At 45.2% G+C, this 18,357-nt stretch overlaps 1 pseudogene; it reads left to right on the forward strand.

Annotated features, from left to right (window-relative positions):
• Window positions 1–12,096: 12,096 nt before the first annotated feature.
• On the forward strand, window positions 12,097–13,602 carry LOC125757832 (E3 SUMO-protein ligase ZBED1-like; annotated as a pseudogene).
• Window positions 13,603–18,357: the final 4,755 nt, after the last annotated feature.

Below are 18,357 nucleotides of genomic sequence, written 5' to 3' on the forward strand. Positions count from 1 at the left end.
AGTAGGGTGGGAGGGGGCTCTGCGATGAACTTTCGCCACCCCCCCCCCCCCGGATGAAGAACCCTGCCACGCCTATGGCGATGTCGGTAAGAAAGTGCAGTTGACCTATTTCAGAGCGTATTTCATAAGGGACAGCTACGTCGACGTAATGTATTGTGCATCTTATTTTAAATAAAACCTGGTCCTGTTTGTTATTTTTGAAACAAGAAATATTACGCTGCTGTAGTCACCGATGTATGTTTTGGATACGCACGGTTAAAAAGTAAGATAGGCCCCCTTCTCACGCACGTGAAAAGTAAACATGAAAAGCGTTAGTTGCTCCAAGAAGTAGGCGTGGATTAGCTGGTATTTTATTGAATATCCTTCCTACATGCACTCGTAAACAATATCATCCACCAAGAAGGTTTGCGTTCAGATTGTCGCTTTCGGGGCCTACTGGCGCCTTACGATTTCAACCCGTTGCAACAAGGCAGTTTTGAGCCGCCGACTGAACTCAAGCAAAACTACCTCTCTGCGTAGCCAACGGTAGCGCACCCACGGTCGAATGTAACACACCTGCGGTAACATCATTTTTTTCAGTTTCGAGGCACACACACAAGCATCTGTTAACATTTCATAGCATGCAGGGGTGGATACAGGATTTTTACGAAGGGGGATCAGCGTCAGCAGGGAAAATCTGATATGTGCTCTTCTTGGGGTATAAATAAAAAAAGAGAGTAGGGGGCTCAGGCCATCCGGGCCACCCCTCTGAATTTGGCAGTAATATCACATGAAGTGCTTGAAAAATACGCATAGGGAAGCAGTACGCGCGCAAAGCATCCGACCAAATGCTACCTTGGTAAACTTCACAGTCGAAAACAAACCACGAACAACACGCTGCAGCACAGTCGGTCCGTTCGCTGAGAATAGATGACGCGCACGAGCTACCTCACATGTAACTGTTATCGCAATGTGATAAACAAAGTAATGGTGTTAACAACTGCGCATGGAGCTTTGGAGCTCGTACACGAAGCCGGTTTGTCTGTGCCTGCAAGTACACGGCACGAAAACTGTCTCGTTCTGGCATGACACGAAATAGTGTTCTCTGATGAGTGGCGATGCTGTCACATACCGCATCTGTTAAGAACGGAAAGCGTAAACACGGCGTTAGTCATAAGCAGTAGACGGAGCAACGGAACGATCTGCCGCTTCTTATCGGCCGCAAGAAAATCTGATAACACATGGAGGCTAGTTTCCTGCAAACCTTTTTCCAGCATCCCATTTTCCTCAATCTTAGCAACACGGCACACGAAAATATGTCGGCATTGCCATTCCTATCAGCCGCCACACGTCAATACGTACGCTCCGTGTGTGCACATGAGGAGCGCGCTTAGCCTTCAACATGGCAAAAATGCGCGCAGCGGCCGCTAGATGGCAGCAGATTTTGCATAAGGTCTATTGCTCGCTGCAATATATAGTGCAATATATAGCGGCACTTCTTTAATTCGTCTTATAAGAGCGTTCGCCATGCTATTCAGCTTCTCCAGTAAAACTATTTTGAAAGCATGACTTGTCCAAATTCGTTGCAGTGTCTTGGTCATACCTGGTACTTGGCACTGGACTTTCAGCTTTACTTGGTCTCTCCCATATTTGTGTACCTTCTATACCGGTAAGTTCATTTTCAAAATTATGAAGACGTTATGCGGTTTTTATTTCATGGCATTAGAAGGATATTACAGCTTTCATATAGACATCATATGGACGAACAGCAGAAAAAAAATGTGCAGCTTCCCAGTACTGGTGCAAAGGCCGTAGAAACAGCAGAGCCGGGGGACTTGCCGTCCTACATTCTCTCTTACATTCACTCACTTGCCTTTCGCACTCCTTGCTAGACTGTTATGCCACGCTTACACTTTATTTATAACTGTTATTTCTTGGTCTGTCTTCATTTCCTTACGTTATTTAGTGTTTATTTCTTTTATCTGTTTGTTTTTCTCACGATGCTATGAAAGAAGGAATTGTTTCACCCATAGCAATGCAATCATATCGTTCACATAAATGCTTATTCTGCTGGCGTGTCTAATAGCCGAATGGTTACTACGCTCGCCTTCGGACCGCAGGTCCGAAGGCGAGCGTAGTAACCATTCGGCTATTAGACACGCCAACCGTTCGGCTATTATTCGGCCAACCTTCGGCTATTATTCGCCAACCATTCGGCTATTAGACACGCCAACCATTCGGCTATTAGACACGCAGGTTCGAATCCCGCTTCACCAAGCAATTCATTTTTATTTGCTTCTTCGTCTCCTCCTCTCTACGCCTCCTGGAACATGCCAATGGCTGCTAATGGGGAATGAGAGACAGAAGAATTCGGCTTTTAGTTAACGCGCACGCTGCGAATTTTTTATTGTTCAACAACGCACAGGAGAAATCTCCCACCGGCACCACCTTGGAGGTCAAAGCGTAAGACTTGTTACTCACTACTACGATCACGACGACTACGAGGGACGAACGGGTGCCGCCTTAAGGAGCTTCGCCCCTAAAAAGAGGTGCGCGTTTCGCGGGGCACCCGTGTATGGCCGGCGCTCGGTGACACTATGGTGGACGCTTTTGGGCTTGGCAGGCACGGCTGCCCTGGAGGCCAACAATGCGCAGATGCGGCCAACTTTTACACTGGCGCCTGCAACGTGGGGCGCCATCAGCGTTTCAGGAAGGACCGCGTTCCTGGGGGATACCGCGTCGCGTCAACTGTTCCGCTGCACGGAGTTGACGAGCACCTGGGCTTCGTGATGGTTTTCAATATCCATAAGAGATGGTGATGGACCACCAGAGGATCAATGGAGGGTTGCGGCGTTTGTGGTCTTTTGCGTCTGAGGGCCACCGTGTCGGCTAGTCCACTAACGACACGCGCAGGGTTTCTGGCAGGCGCCGGACGTGGCGTCCACCTCGACTGCGTGGCACTACGGCCACGCGGTACAGCAACGATGGAATCTACGTGCAACAATGGAAGTGGCGGGACATTTTAACGCCCAACCATGGAAAGACAGAAGCAACGAGAGCGAGGATGAGGTGCCCAGGCTGCCCGACAAAGAGCACAGAAGCTTTTCGACGTTTCGGACATTAACTACACAGCAGTGCCACCGATCCGATTGACGACGGTGCGAACAAGGACACCGGTGAGAAAAAGGAAGGAGACGGATGAAAAGTGCGCCGGTAGAAGCTAAAAAAAGAGCCACACACGAAGGACGCGAGGACAACATACCAGGAAATTGCGGGCAAGAATAAAGGAAACGAGACAGCTCAGCATGGTCGCGTTAGTGCCGAGAAGGCGGCGAAGATCCATAGAGGGAGTAGACGTCGAGGGCGAAAAAGGGCCTAAAGTGGATATTGTGGAGGCCTAGAAGAAAGATCCGGAGATACGCGGCCCAAGTGTACGACAAGTGCGAATAGACTGCCGGTGATAACGACGATGGCGTTCCCGACTACGTACTCCGACTACGTCAGCAACGTCTGGTACAATTTGCGTCGCTATAACTGACCAGCGCTTTTTGTCCTTCTCAGTACTTGGTCTGTCCTGCAACGCTTCTTTCTTTTCCATGACACCTAGAATGCATCCTACATCTGTTTGGTCTCCAGACCACTCTGCCCTTTTCGTGTCTTTATATTATGCATTACAATTTTTGTTCTGGCGAACGCTGCGTGGTACAACAATTTTAAAAGGTTCAAGTTACTTTATTTTATTTGCGAGTTTTCATGCTGATTTCAGGAATGAAAATATTTAGATAAAGGAGAAGGAATAGATGTGGAAGTTAATGAAATGTACGCAATAAAAGCGTTGTATAATATTATTTTAGATTTTCGACATTCATTGTTATATTGCCGCATTCAAGTTCAGTGAGACTGCTCGTGTGGTTAGAAAGGTCAGAACTGCTATTTGAAAGTGTTATTGTATATTCAGCGGGGAAGCGGATGGAACATCATTGCTTTTTATTATTTCATTATGAAATTCTGCAACACTAACTTACATATACCTTTTTGTTCATTCTACTGCCAGGTGGCCACGTGCAGGAGCGGCAACGTGCGGAGCCCTCGTCGTGGCTGCTACTTTATTCAAAATATTGTTTGTCGCATTAGCTGGTGATAGGTTTGTATTACCAACTATTATGCTTCTAAAGATTTAATCATCTTTGATACTGACAAGACATCGTGGATTTGCAGCGATAATGAACAACGTTACAAAACCACAAACACGAAGGGAGTGAACGCAGTGCTATAGTTCCGATGACATTGTTTCATTTCCAGAGTGTCGCCATGCTGTTGTTTTTACGTATACACGATAAATCAGCTTGCACACAAAACCAATGCCTTTACAGGCACAATGTGGCTCTCTAAGTAAGTTTTGATATCTTTATTGCGCTGGTTCCGTACCAGACAAGGTTGTTGGACATCACCTACATAGCATAGTGCGAACTGACGGACGTATTACTCCTTATTTAGTGCCTTATACAGAAAGCCTTATACAGAATGCCTTATACAGAAAGTACTGTGGCATTAAATACAGAGCGTCTCCTTTTCGTTTTTTACTAAACGTGCAGCAGTTGCATCTTGTGCCACTTTTAGACAAGGCATGTCTTGCAAGTGCTTTCTATTCTAATCACTAGTTTCAGAAGAATCATGCTCCCTTTGCGTTCATGACCACATCAAATTTAAGTTTCGAAGTTGCTAAGATTTTTCGAGTGTCCGCGAAAAACGTCCTCGGCTCTAACGATGTTATAACACTTTCTGGATTATGGAAATTTTTGTATCGCTAAAGCATGCGTAATTTTTATTATACAAAGTATCTTCAAAAAGCAATAGGTAATGTCATAAAAACACGAAGTGAATGTCTCGTAAATCACCCCAAATTATTGCATGTTGTCCGCAGAATGTTCGCCAATTTCGGGGCGTACAAGTCCAATAGAACTATGTTTTAGCGTTTGTGAAGTACGCTTATCATACAGCAACGCTGTCCCGCCATTTTTCCTTGCCCTGCGCCAGACAGCGACGGGACTGGCAGAACTTTCCTTACAGTTGCTAGGTTTTCTGTACAATAGATCCTACCTTTCCGTAGAGAATCGACAATAAAAAGTGTACTAACCATTCCAAATCTCATGCGGATGCTGAAGCATGCAAGTCGCTCGTTCGCATATTTACTTCACTAACGCCAGAAGCTCCGTCACGCTGAAAAAATATTCCGTTTCTGTAAAGCATGGAAACCGATGCCTGTCCAACACTTTTGCGGCGGCCACGGCGTGTTTCCAACAGCGACTATATTTACTATCTCCAAAGATCACGCAGTTACGGCATACATTATTGTAGGCGTATTCTGTGTGCACAATAACTAGATTTCCAGCGTTCCTGACCATCGTTTTTAGCTTGCTAGGAACTGAAAAGTAGACGCCTATTCACGGCCCCGTCCGCCTCTTTGTAGAGCGCGAACAGCCGGCTTTGATCTACGGGGAGAATCCTTGAGGTATTTTCCGGGTCTGACATTGTGTGCCAAAAGCGCACGTGCGGCTTATGAGACATGCAGACCTTTTGGCACCATTATAAACTTTGACAGGTCCTCTTTTCAACCAAACGTGAAATGTGCGTGGGGGCACTTGCTACACCTCGGTTCCAAGGAATGATGCCTTTGGGCTGATAAAACGCGCCCGATTGTTTCAGAACAAACGTTGTAGGATATACGCGGTCACTTGAGAAAGAAGAAATTAAGGAGCTTCGCGCTCGTGGTGACAAAGCTGAAGGAACAGCAGAGCTGGGCTGCCTCCCTTAGCGTAACATCGAAGCCTAGCCTAGAGGTAGCCAGTTAAGCCTATATGCAGCCACAAGAGCATAGAGAGCGGCAGTTAGTCCTGCGAAATCCAAGTTCAGGCTCTCTCTATATACAATTATTCATCTCGCTTTCTCCACTATTCTGCCTTTCTTTTTCTCTCTGACTATTTCTTTCTCTTTCTTCCTTTGTGTTTATGCGCTTCGTTTTGTCCCTCTATTCCTCTTTCATTTTCTTTCTCTCCACATTTTTCTGTCTCTCGACCTTAGAAATGCAATCATATGGTTCGCATAAATGCTTGGTGGGCAAGCGTGCCTGGATAGCCGAATGGTTACGGCGCTCGCCTTCGGACCATGGGTACCTGTGTTCGAATTGCGCATTCGCCAAGATATATATATATATATATATATATATATATATATATATATATATATATATATATATATATATATATATATATATATCGCTTTATTTTTGCTCATCTTCCTCTCCAATTATCTTCCTCTCCGGACTGTGGTGTCCTCCCTTCCGTGTCCTCCCAGCTCCTTGGGCAAGCAGCCGAGCCGCATTGCCCTTTTTGCCTTTCGCACTCGGCCACGCTGCAGACCTGGCAAACAAAAAGGAAGAACAGTTCATTCGAAACGACGCACTCGTTTTTTGAAGCGTGACGCGTGCACTGAAAAGTTATTCCTTTTCCGCCGATGAAGTCCAAAGCTTGGATCTGAGGTGTTAAAGCGCCAAGTATTCTGCCGTAAACGTTCGGTGATCATGAAGGGCCCCTCGAACCTCGGGAGTAGCTTCTTGCCCGGGTAGCTGCCGCCCCTTTGCATCCACACCTCGTCTCCAATGTTGTACTCCGGGGCAGGTCACCGGCGGCGGTCATATTAGCGCTTTTGTTTTTCTTGTGCTCGTGCTTGAGCTCTGATCTTCTGGCTGGGGTCTGTACCGCTGTCATAGCGTGTGATGCTAACAGGAGCGTCTAGGCTGAAGAAGGCCTTCAGCTCGGGCAGCTTTCCGTATACGACTTTGTACGGTGTCACACCAGTAGACGTCTCCAGCGCCGTGTTAACTGCACAGCCAGCAGACCTAAGGTGTACGTCCCAATCGGCCTCTTCGTTCTTGTCTACTTTGTGTACGGACCGAGTCTTTCCTGAATACTCTGACTAGTGCGCTCAGTAGGGCCCTTTGCCTGGGGATGGAACGCTGGTGCCTAACTTTGCTGTATACCCTCCTTGGAAAGGTGCGTTCGTAGTTCTTGGCTGCGAAATGTTATTGCACGGTCAGATATCAGTTTCCCTGGCAAGATATTCCTCCATTCAAATCTGCGCTGCAGCAAACTGACTAAATGAACCAACGCAAGAGATGGTACGGCTGCCACTTCTACGTATGTGGACAGATAGTCCACAGCTGCAACGATAAAGCGGTTTCCAGCAGTGGTGGTGGGTAGCGGCCCTATGTAGTCGATGCCCACCGTATGAAAGATCCGATCGGGTATCTAAACAGGTGTTAACAGTCCAGGCTGACACCCAGGCAGTCGCTTGAAATGTTGACACGCTTCGCAACTGGCGACGTAAGGGCGCACATTGCTTTGAACGTTCGGCCACCAGAAGCGTTCCTGTAGCTTGCGAAGCGTGGCCTGTTGTCCAATGTGCCCTCCTTCGGGATCAGCATGAATGGCCCGTAGTATTTCGGTACGCAGACATTGCGGAACAGCCAGGAGGTAGCATTCTTCCGAGAGGTGCTGGTGTCACTGACGACGGCACAGTACATCATTTGATATTGCAAACAACAGATTTGTTTCCGTACCCGTTACAGATGAAATAACTGCTGCCAAGTCGTCGGCTTCTTCTTGGGTTTTGCGCACGCCTACTTGGTCAAAATAGATGTGATTTTGCTTGCTTCCTTCAAGTTACGTGAGTTACGTGACAAGGCATCGGTGATGGTATTCAAGACCCCCGCGCGATGACGCACGTCAAAGTCATACTCTTGTAGCGTGATAGTCTACCGAGCAAACGTATGCTTCAGCTGTTGCTTGGAAAACATCCATGTCAAAGCAGCATTATCAGTTACCATGGTGAACCTGCGTGAACTGATAACGGCGGAATTTATTCTCCACGCTCCACACCGCTGTCATCCGTTCCAGCTCATTGGAGTGATGGTGGCGCTCTGTCTCGGAGAGTTTCTGGCTGGCATAAGGGACAATGTGCTAGACGCCGTCAGGATCACGCTGGACTAGCACTGCACCTAGAACGATTGGCTAGCTAGCGTCAGTGTGCATTTCAATATATATATATATATATATATATATATATATATATATATATATATACACAGAGAGAGTACTGACTTCACTGCACACTTTACTGTGTTGTTTAACGACACGTACATCAATCAGGAAATAAGAAATCGGTAATGTTACATCATTTCTCACCAAAAACTCGGTACAGAAAGGGTTAAAGATGGCAGTGGCGGTGAAAAGTTAAAATATTTCACTGATTTCCTTGAGCTCTGTGACTTCCTGCACTACTTGCATATTTTCTTCATTCTTAACACTTCACGACATAGAACACACTTTTAAGAAGTCAAAGACAATGCTGAAAGACAGACCGGTGATTTGAAGAATCTTGTTAAACTGTTTGTTTATGCTAAATCGCGCGTAGAACTTGAAAAATTGTTGATAACCACATCATTGAAAACTTTCGAACTCATATACGTTTCTGACGTCACCCTATAATAATTAAAACTTGCGTTCAAATACTGACTTTCATAGCGTTCAGAAATATTGAAAGTGTTATTGAGTTCTATAATGTCTCTCTCGCCCAGAATGCTGCCCGGTAGTGATGATTATCGGGTTCAATACTACACGAAGCCATACTTTCGCATCGAAATGTATTTGGTCGGCATTCTTCTGGGTCACTACTTTGTGCAGAACAAAGACTCTGTTACATTGGAAAGGGTAAGCTACTTGAAAATATCAATTAAATTCACGAGAGCTATAAAAAACGTGTCGCACCATAACATTACAGGTACAAGTATTTTCAGAAACACTGACGCAACGTGCGCTCCAGTAAAATTTCATTTTCCCCACAGTTGCGCCCTTCAAGCAGCTGTTTGTTTGTGAGCTTCTGTTACATTAGTTAAATGAATGTGTACCTAATTATTCGTTCATAGCCACAACCGGCGTCTGCAACTACTAGCAAATCTTACGAGACGTATATCTACATTTATCAAATATGTTCGAGTCTGCTAGTAACGAAGAATTCGTGAAGCAGTGCACCTAAACGCTCGTCAATTAAGCACCTAGATTTAAATATTGACCTCGAGATGCACCAAGAACTCACCACCGAAGTGATGCACAATCTCAACTACGCCAAAGACACCTTCAACAAACAGCGCAGGATATCAGAACAAAGTAGATAGACACACAAGCGATGTTTCCTTCCTTTGTCCGTTGTCCGCTCCTGCGCTGTTTGTTGAGGATGGATAGTGAACTAGCCCAATCTCAAAGCTTTCACTGAATACACAATTGGTCTACATCTGTTTGCGACATTGGCAGTTGTTTTCATATTTGCTATTAGGTTATCTCGATATGTTCGCGAGATGTAAGCCTCTCTGTGTGCATTTGGTAGAATACCTGACACGGCATTATGATAAGGTTATCAAGGCACGCACAAAAATGCCTGGAAGAACTCCTGAAGTTAGACTTTTAATGAAGAAAATAAAATGCGATATGTTCAAAATTGCAAATAATTTTTTATAGAGCGTAACATTATGGTGCTCACACAGAGGGCTTGTATAATGCGTATAAAAATGTGGCAGAAAATCCATGAGCTTAAGAAACATGCGATATTTTCTATCTGCCATCAAAAATGTTTGTGTGGTTATAGACATCTTAACATGGAAACACACATTACTACAATAAAATGATAAAAATTAAAATATTTCTGCATTTATTCAATGTAACAGGCGGCCGAGTTACATGGGTGAATTGAAGTCCATCCAGCGAAGATCTCATTCCGCTGAGCAATTGTTAATAAGAAGTTGCTGGCAGTTTTACTGCATTATCAATTATACGGACACCCTCGAGAGGTTTTTGTCGTCGGCGTCCGCCGTTATGTTCAATATAAATTCCGAATCAATAACATCACCCCGCGAATCGTATGATCTACCCGCGAGTAAAAGTTCATGAGTGCAGGCGACGAACGCGGCTGAAGCAGAGATGAAACGAGGCGGCCATCTCCGTCGCACGCAGGGCGCAACATCACCCCGCGTGCAAGGCTTGCCGTCGAGTGCTCCTCAAGCAAAGAGGCAACGCCCCGCCTGTAGTGATGAAGAACTATCGATAGCACTATCGATACTATCGATTGTTGTATCACTATCGAACTACCGATAGTAAGAAGAACTATCGATAGTACTATCGATAGTAAATGTTGATGCTATTATCGACTGTAACTTCACTCGTACTGTCAAAACTATAAAACCAACGCCGCGAACTCATCGCAGCAAAAACTTGGTTCCCCGAGTGCATGGTCTATGGGTGGGATAACCATGGCAGAATTGTCAAGGCAGCATTATCGCTCGACATAATTAACAACACGAAGTGACCAGGGCCACCGGTATTTCTTTGTGTACTTCTTACGCAGTTTTGAACCTATTAGACCATTCCGCGGATAGGCAAACCAACCAAAGGGAGAAATTGCGAACGGAACTGGTATATCGGTCCGCGAATTCAAAACGAAACTGAATCCGCCCTCGCGAGCCTAGAAAAACGTGAGGGGAAAACAACATCGGTAGCTCATATCACGTGGGTTTGCAATTCTTCGTTCTTTCAAGCGAGGGCGCTGCCTTTTCGACGCATAACGAAACTTTAAAGCGACCTCGCTCGCAAGCACCTGCTAGCATGTAATGTGGCGATGTCCATATGCATTCATTCCTCGGCCTACCTGTCCTCGGTACTAAAACCACTTTAAACTGCGCAAGGAATTCTGAACAAAACGTCTGGGAACTGCTTCGAAGCACGTTTGCGTCGTGACGCGAAGTGGAACTGTGGCACCCGCCCGCGCTGTGATGTATGTCAACAGTTGTTTGCTCGCATGCGCACCTTTGTTGGAGTACTCTATTCTCGTGTGTGACATCGTATGGCTACGTTTCGTATTTTTTGTGAACATTGTTAACTCCGCCGCTTTTATTTCATTTTGCGAAGCTTCAATCAGCTGTTCCGTATTCGGTGTATGTGACCTCGCTTTGTAACTTTGCTTTCTTTTAGTATAATCCTCTTACGTTAGCGAATCTCGACTTCCTCTGGCTTTGAGACCTTTAAGGACGGAACGTGTCAGGTGTGCCGTTGTTGCACATATGTATGCCGCTCCGAGCGGTGACAAGTCACCGCTTGGTTGCGAATACATATGCACAAGAATGTTAAGGCCCTCTCGTAAATGTAGTGGCAAATGCGGTGAGTGGTCATTTGTCGACAGATTTCGCCTGTGAACGTGTCGGTCAGTGCCGTGGAATGATCGTATATTTAGCAACCGGCTTCGTAGAGGCCCATCCATCGTTGGGTGCACACAAGCTGACAAGACACGAAGGCAGAAGACGGGACAAGCGCTGTGTCTTGTCTGCTTGTAGACTACCCAACGATGAATAGGTTCCATCTCGCCCGCCTTTTTGAGTCATACTACAGTTCATAGAGACATTCCATGATTTTTTTGTAGTTCATGAGCCATCTGCACGTGTTTCAATTATTGCTTCTGTGTCAACAGCGCCTACAGTAAAAAATGTGGGATTTTTATTTCGTAAGTGAGAGGTGCCTGGCCTGTTACATTATTCCAAAAAAACTAATGCGCAGCCGGAACGACGGACAGGAGAAGATTATAATGAATCTCTAAACCCCATTCGGTAGAATGTCTTTTTTTTACTGCGCATAAGCATAGAAGTAACTTTGAACTATTCATTCATTTTCGCTTTCCAGCTCATAATCACCCAAGATGCCGAAAGCTAAGGCGGCGGTTTGGGATTACTTCGTCAGAGATGCAAGTTCTGGACATGCCAAGTGCACATTATGCAGCAAGGAATATAAAACCAGCGGGAATACCTCTAATTTAAGGGACCACATGAAGCGGTGCCACGCAAATGTACTCTTTCACGACGATCGAGGACAGTGCGAAGAAGTAGAAGATGCATGTACGGATGCGGCTGGCCCCTCAAAAGCGAAGCAAAGAAAGCTGAATTTCTTTATTTCTAATAAAGGAGATAAGTATGGGAACCAGACCGAAAGGAAAAAGAAGCTGGACAAGGAATTAGCCCTGATGATAGCAAGGTGCATGCAGCCATTTTCGGTGGTCACTGACAAAGGATTTCAAAATTTCTGCTACGCGCTAGATCCAAGATATGAACTGCCTAGCAGAACGCAACTTTCTGATGCTATTGTGCCGAACTTATACGAGAATGCAAAAGCGAAATTGCGTGGTACACTGAAGTCGACCAGCCATTGTGCCATAACAGCAGACATTTGGACTTCATGCACGACTGAGAGCTACAAACAGTCACGTGCCATTTTCTGGAAGACACAATTATGCGGTCTGCAGTGCTCTCGACAGCAGTTTTTCAGGGAGCTCACACGGCGCAAATTGTCACTGACGTCATTGGAGGTGTGCTTGAAGAGTGGGGTATTCGTCAGGCAATTGTTGCTTTTGTCACAGACAACGATAAGAGGATGGTTCTTGCAGCCCGACTGCTGGGTTTCGAGCACCTACCGTGCTTCGCTCATACGCTGAACCTCACTGTTCAGGATGGGCTGAAAAGCAGTGAAGAACTAGCAGCCGTGCTGCTAAAGTGCAAGAGCATTGTGCGCTACGTGAGGTCTAGCTGCATCGCTACCACCAAGCTCCGAGAAGAGCAAGAACGTGTCGGTAAGGTTCCGCCGCTAAAACTGAAACAGGAGACACCAACACGGTGGAACAGCATCTTTTATATGCTAAAACGGATCTTGGATGTCGGAGAGGCGCTGACCCTGACACTATCGAAGTTGCCCCGTGCACCCAGCCCGTTACCAGCAGAGGATATAACAGTAATTGAGGATGTTGTGGAATTACTGGAACCATTCGAAGAAGCTACGAAATTAGTCTGGAGATGAGTACACTACCATTTCCTTGGCAATTCCTGTGGTCTGCGGCATCGCACAAGAACTGGAAGAGCGTATCGAACCAAACCTGAAAACTGAAATTGGTAAAGAAATTCTTCGAGAGTGCATCTCCTCCTTGCATAAAAGGATGGACACTTATGAAGAAAGACAGCTAACATCTCTGGCAACACCGTTGGACCTGCGACTAAAGGAGAGAGCGTTTTCGATTCGAACAAACGCAGATCGCGCCAAAGCTCGTTTGATTGGTGAACTAAGCCAGCAAATGTCGGAAAAACTAGTTGGTCCTGCAGCTGAATCAACTAGACAGCAGGCGGTTCCTAACGAAGTTGCGACAGGAAGCCGAATTCTGCGGTTCCTTGAGAGGAAGCGACATGAACCCTCAACCGCCACCTCGAACGCAGAACTGATGGTTCGCCAGTACCTCGAGTTACCTCCAGAGGAAAGGAAGAGCAACCCGTTAAAATTCTGGCAGTCCTGGCAATGCTGCACAACGCCGCTCTCTCAAATGGCTAGGAAGTACTTGTGCATTCCTGCAACGTCAGTACCTGCAGAACGCGTGTTCTCCGCGGCTGAACAGGTCGTTTCAGCTAGGAGGAGCAGGCTGAAGGGCAAGAAGGTGGACATGCTTGTGTTCCTTCAGCAGAATTCGTGGCTGACAAATGATAAATAAATTGAATGGTTCAGCGGTAGCGGCAAGGAAGCCGTTACAGGTGACGGAACGTCAAGACTTCGAATTTATGTTGCATTTTGCGGTTTAAAATAAAAAAAAACAAACAAATCATGAAGTAACTTTTGTTTGTAGGGTGTGACTGTTTGCTTTTAAGTATGAATTTCTCAATGGACATATTCCGGCATTTTCACTGCGGTAATTTCATGAAATAAAATATTCCTCATAAATGAAACGAGCTGAGTGTTGCCAATAGTAGCCTATTGCAAATGTCCTGGCAATATCGCCGACCGACAGCAGCATTATTATTACAGAATAATTAATAATACCATAAATTGTACTATCGATAGTCTATCGATAGTAGTACTATCGATAGTTCCTTGACACTATCGATAGTTTCAAAGAAACTATCGATACTATCGATAGTCGATTTACCGATAGTTTTGCATCACTACTGTCTTTCGTCGGGCGAAGGAGCATGAAAGAGGCAGGGAGAGGGAAAGTGGCTGCGTCGCTCGAGCAGCAACTGACAACATTGGAGTTTGCTGGGTCCCTAAAGGTGCAAAATACACGCACCTTACAGAGACTCCAATAAAGTTCAAGCTTCAAGGATGAGGTCGCGAGCGCAGGCGCGCTCGCTACATCGGCAAATATGCCATCCGGAAACCGCTCGTATACACTTCTACGTGATGTGCTCTCATGGCTTCGCGTTGAGACGACAGCCTGCAGGAAATCCGCCTCTCTATCCGGAACGGCTGCATTTCCTCACTCCAGCGTTTTGTAGTTACGCGAGCTCGGACACAAAAGAGTTAGCTATAGCCTTCGCGTAACAATACCATTCGTTGCTATCGCATTCATCGCTTTTGAGGCGAAGCCCCGGTGAGCGCAGCTGCCAAAAACTGGCAGGTGACCTTAATGAGATCACTGGAGGCCCGTAGCCAGGAATTTTTTTTTTGGGGGGGGGGGGGGGGGGGGGCGGGGCACTTGCATAAAACCATGACTATTTGAGAAAAACACCTATTTTCATTATTTATTTTTGGTAAAACACCTACTTCACCACAAGTTCAGGGAGGGGGGCTGTGGTCCCCCCCCCCCCCGGCTACGGGCCTGTATCATTGTTTCGACAACGGTTTCAGTGAGTGTAGTCCTTTCGAATATCTTAATGTACGTGCATCATGTGTGCTTTTATGGCGAGAGCGGCCACACACCCAATCAGCGAATTAGATGGATGGTTTGTACATGAGGATTGCTCATTACGCGCGTCTCAGAAGCGTATGACAGTTGCGCTCGTCGGCATTTCGGTTTCGATTTCGCGGGTGAAATTGAACGGGTTTCATGACCGCACAGGGTATACCAGCGACCATATTTAGTAACCCGCATAGCGGCAATGGGCTATATGTGTGAAAAATTTATTTCTCTCATTAGACGCCTACATCTACCTTTCACGATTACAAAGTTGAAATTTATTGCTTTAAGTATAGCTGTAAACTATACCGCTATAACTACAGCCGGCTATAACTATAGCCGTAAAAAAGTTGTAATTTATTGCTACAACCATAGCCAGCTCTCATAATGTCATCGTGGTTTTGGGACGTTAAACCACAGATATTGTTAACTAGAGCCGTAATCTATGTCACTAGTAGTCTTAAAATGCCTACCACCACAGGAACCACAATGCTGAAGTCTGTGGTCAAATATCGCAGGTTCCTTATTAACGCGATAGCGTTAGAGTGCTCGTGTCGCAGAAATTCCGGTGTCGGCGTCGGTGTGGGCACCGTTGGTTGTGAGCGAAAAATCGTCCGTGAGCGAAACATAGAGAAAGAAGCAAATAAAATAAAGAATAAGATCTTCAATACCATTGAAGATCGAACCCGGGCCGTTCGCGTGGCAAGCAGGTGTCCTACCACAAAGGCACGACGTTACTTGCAGCTGCTTCGGAAAAAGAACACTACACAAATGACATGTAGTGGAAGGAGTCTCCTTAACGCATTTTGTTCGGCAGGTGTCACGACGAAAACGAGCCCATTCGGCGATTTGTAGGCGCATTTGGGGGGCCAATAAACTACGTCGAAAAAGGCCGGGATAGTGCAGCCATCGCCGCTAAAAACACACACGAACTTTCAAACAGCTCTAAAAATGGACAACTATGTCCATCTAGCGGAAACATATCAAGCCAACGCCGGCTTGCGGAGGCGTTGATCAAGCAAACAGCAAACTCTAGATAATGTGCTGCCATCTGTGAGGCATTGCGAGAATCTTCATGGCCTCCGAGATGGCGAGCGCGCGGCTTATATCTTGGACGCAATGCGACTCTTGCTTTAGATCAAAAACCTGTACCATTCGCGCGCGCGCGTGTGTGTGTCTGTGTGCGTGTGTGTGTAACAATACACATTAATAAGTATGCACTTAGTGGTTGAAGTGCGCACTAGGGGCCGGATTTCGCTATCGCGTTCAACTCTTAAAGGCAAAGCTTAAGGGTCCCCCAATTTGTTTTCAAAATTTTGAGACAGCATTGCTTGAAACACTCGGGATATTCTAGTATCTTTGGTTCGATTCGCTAAGTGCCATGAGTACGAGAAGCCTGGCGCATGTCTAACAGATATGCACTTGTATAACAATGCAGGTTGTCTAGTAGACCATAAACGATGTCATACTAACGCGAAAGGCCACGGCAAGTGTGGTTTGGAGAGCGAAAGCTTTACGTATAACTACATCGACGAAAGGTTGCTCATGAACATGCTCATGAGCGATCGCGACGCTAGTTAGAAAAAAACGCTCATTACGGTCTTGTCTGTCGGTTTCTCTTTTCGTCTGTGTAGCTCGATCGTGAAGTTTTCGCGCCTCAAACCACAAATGTCGCAACAACTATCCTAACACTTCATGCTACTGTGACCGCGGCAACATTAACCACGGAAGAGGAAGGCGCTGCGCATAATTATATGCCTAAAGCAGCTTATGTGATTTAAAGGTATTTAGATAGTGCGGCCTTACATACTGTGTTTTTATGCTGAGCTCACCGCAGCTTACCAGCACAACTTTCCCAGTAGTACGCCCGTACAGGCGCGCATTCACAGGTCAGTCAGAGAAGGTAAGGAGAGTTGCCAACATACCTAAACGAAGAAAGGGTAAAATAAATACCGCATTTGCAAGGGTTCTGTTCGTAATGCCATTTAGACACCGCATATGGTGGCGCCACGTGCTGGTAACGCACTCATAATTGTACCGGAAGTATTCAATGATGTTTAAAAAAAGCTACGAGACAATTCTCAAGCTCTTCAAGCACGCGCTTCGTTTCCGGTGCCCTTCCTCCCTGTCATCGCTCTATTCCCGTTCTGTAATCCCCCATTGTAGAGTACCCAAGCGGTAGCGTTTCTGGTTTACGTCCTTGCCCTGTGCCTTTTTGTTTCCTTCATGCGCATTGGACCAACAGAAGAGAATAGCGACTGACATCACTTCGGAAAATCCTGCAATTCTACTTGTAATTGACAGCTTGGAAAACTATTTGCGGCAATCGAGTCGCGAGGCGTTAAACTACGACAGATGGTTCCTTCGAAGATTTGTTTTAAAACTGCTGCAGGGTAGCTTGAAAATGGTGCGTCTTCAACAGTGCGAACAACGGGCTACACGTAAGTAGCTTTGCACTTGCGATGTTCTGAACTGGTTTGAAAATTGAAAACCGTGTCGAAAATTTAATTTCCGTAATATTATGTGCTTCTTATTGCACTTTTAAGCGCAGCATTTATAAGTGAATCAAATGCACTTTGACTGTTTCTATCTATCTATCTATCTATCTATCTATCTATCTATCTATCTATCTATCTATCTATCTGGCCCCTTCACGGTCGTCTCCGTTGGGCACTATATATATATTTATATATATATATATATATATATATATATATATATATATATATATATATATATATATATATATATATATATATATATATATACATATATATATATATATATATTTATATTTATATTTATATATATATATATATATATATATATATATATTGGGAAAAGGTATACGCTTTTAAAAAGTTGTTTATTTCTGACGCTCGAATGCTTGACGTAGTCAAGCATTGGAGCTCGACTGTCGGCGACAGGAATGTACTTCATGTGTCCACCTGGAAATCTGTGTATATATGCATACTTTTTTTTACAGAAAGCAAGTGTTGTTCGTATGTCCAAGTATGTGCACGTGGCGTGTTCGCGACTGTTTTTCCTTTTTCCTGAAGTTTTTGCATTTTTTTTTACATAGAAGCCGGGTAAATTTCCCCTTGATGAAGATTGGTCTCCGATAGAAACGTCACAAATAAAGTTTTTAGAAGCGTATACCTTTTTCCTATTTATTTCACGGCAACCGAAGACGAACTCTGCATAATCTACGTGCTATATATATATATATATATATATATATATATATATATATATATATATATATATATATATATATCTCACTTGAACGCCGAAAGCATAAGGAAGAAAGAAAATACGACTTTCGTTGGTTTGGCACTGTAATGGCGTGCGTGCGTTGTCTTTTATTGCTATAAAATGCTGTGCGGTTGTTTTAGTAAAAATAGTTGGAGTCAGCGCCCGTCCTGTCATGTACCTTTCTGCTTGTCCTCGTCTAAAGTAGCGCTACAATTTTTAAATAAGATGCCATTCATCGTGGGAATCAATTTCATGTGTAGCAGTCAGCGGCTAGGAGCCCATGCCGGATTTCTTGCATTGAGCTAAGGGTTACGAGGT

This window comes from Rhipicephalus sanguineus, chromosome 3, assembly GCF_013339695.2.
Source record: "Rhipicephalus sanguineus isolate Rsan-2018 chromosome 3, BIME_Rsan_1.4, whole genome shotgun sequence".
Classification (NCBI taxonomy): Eukaryota; Metazoa; Arthropoda; class Arachnida; order Ixodida; family Ixodidae; genus Rhipicephalus; species Rhipicephalus sanguineus.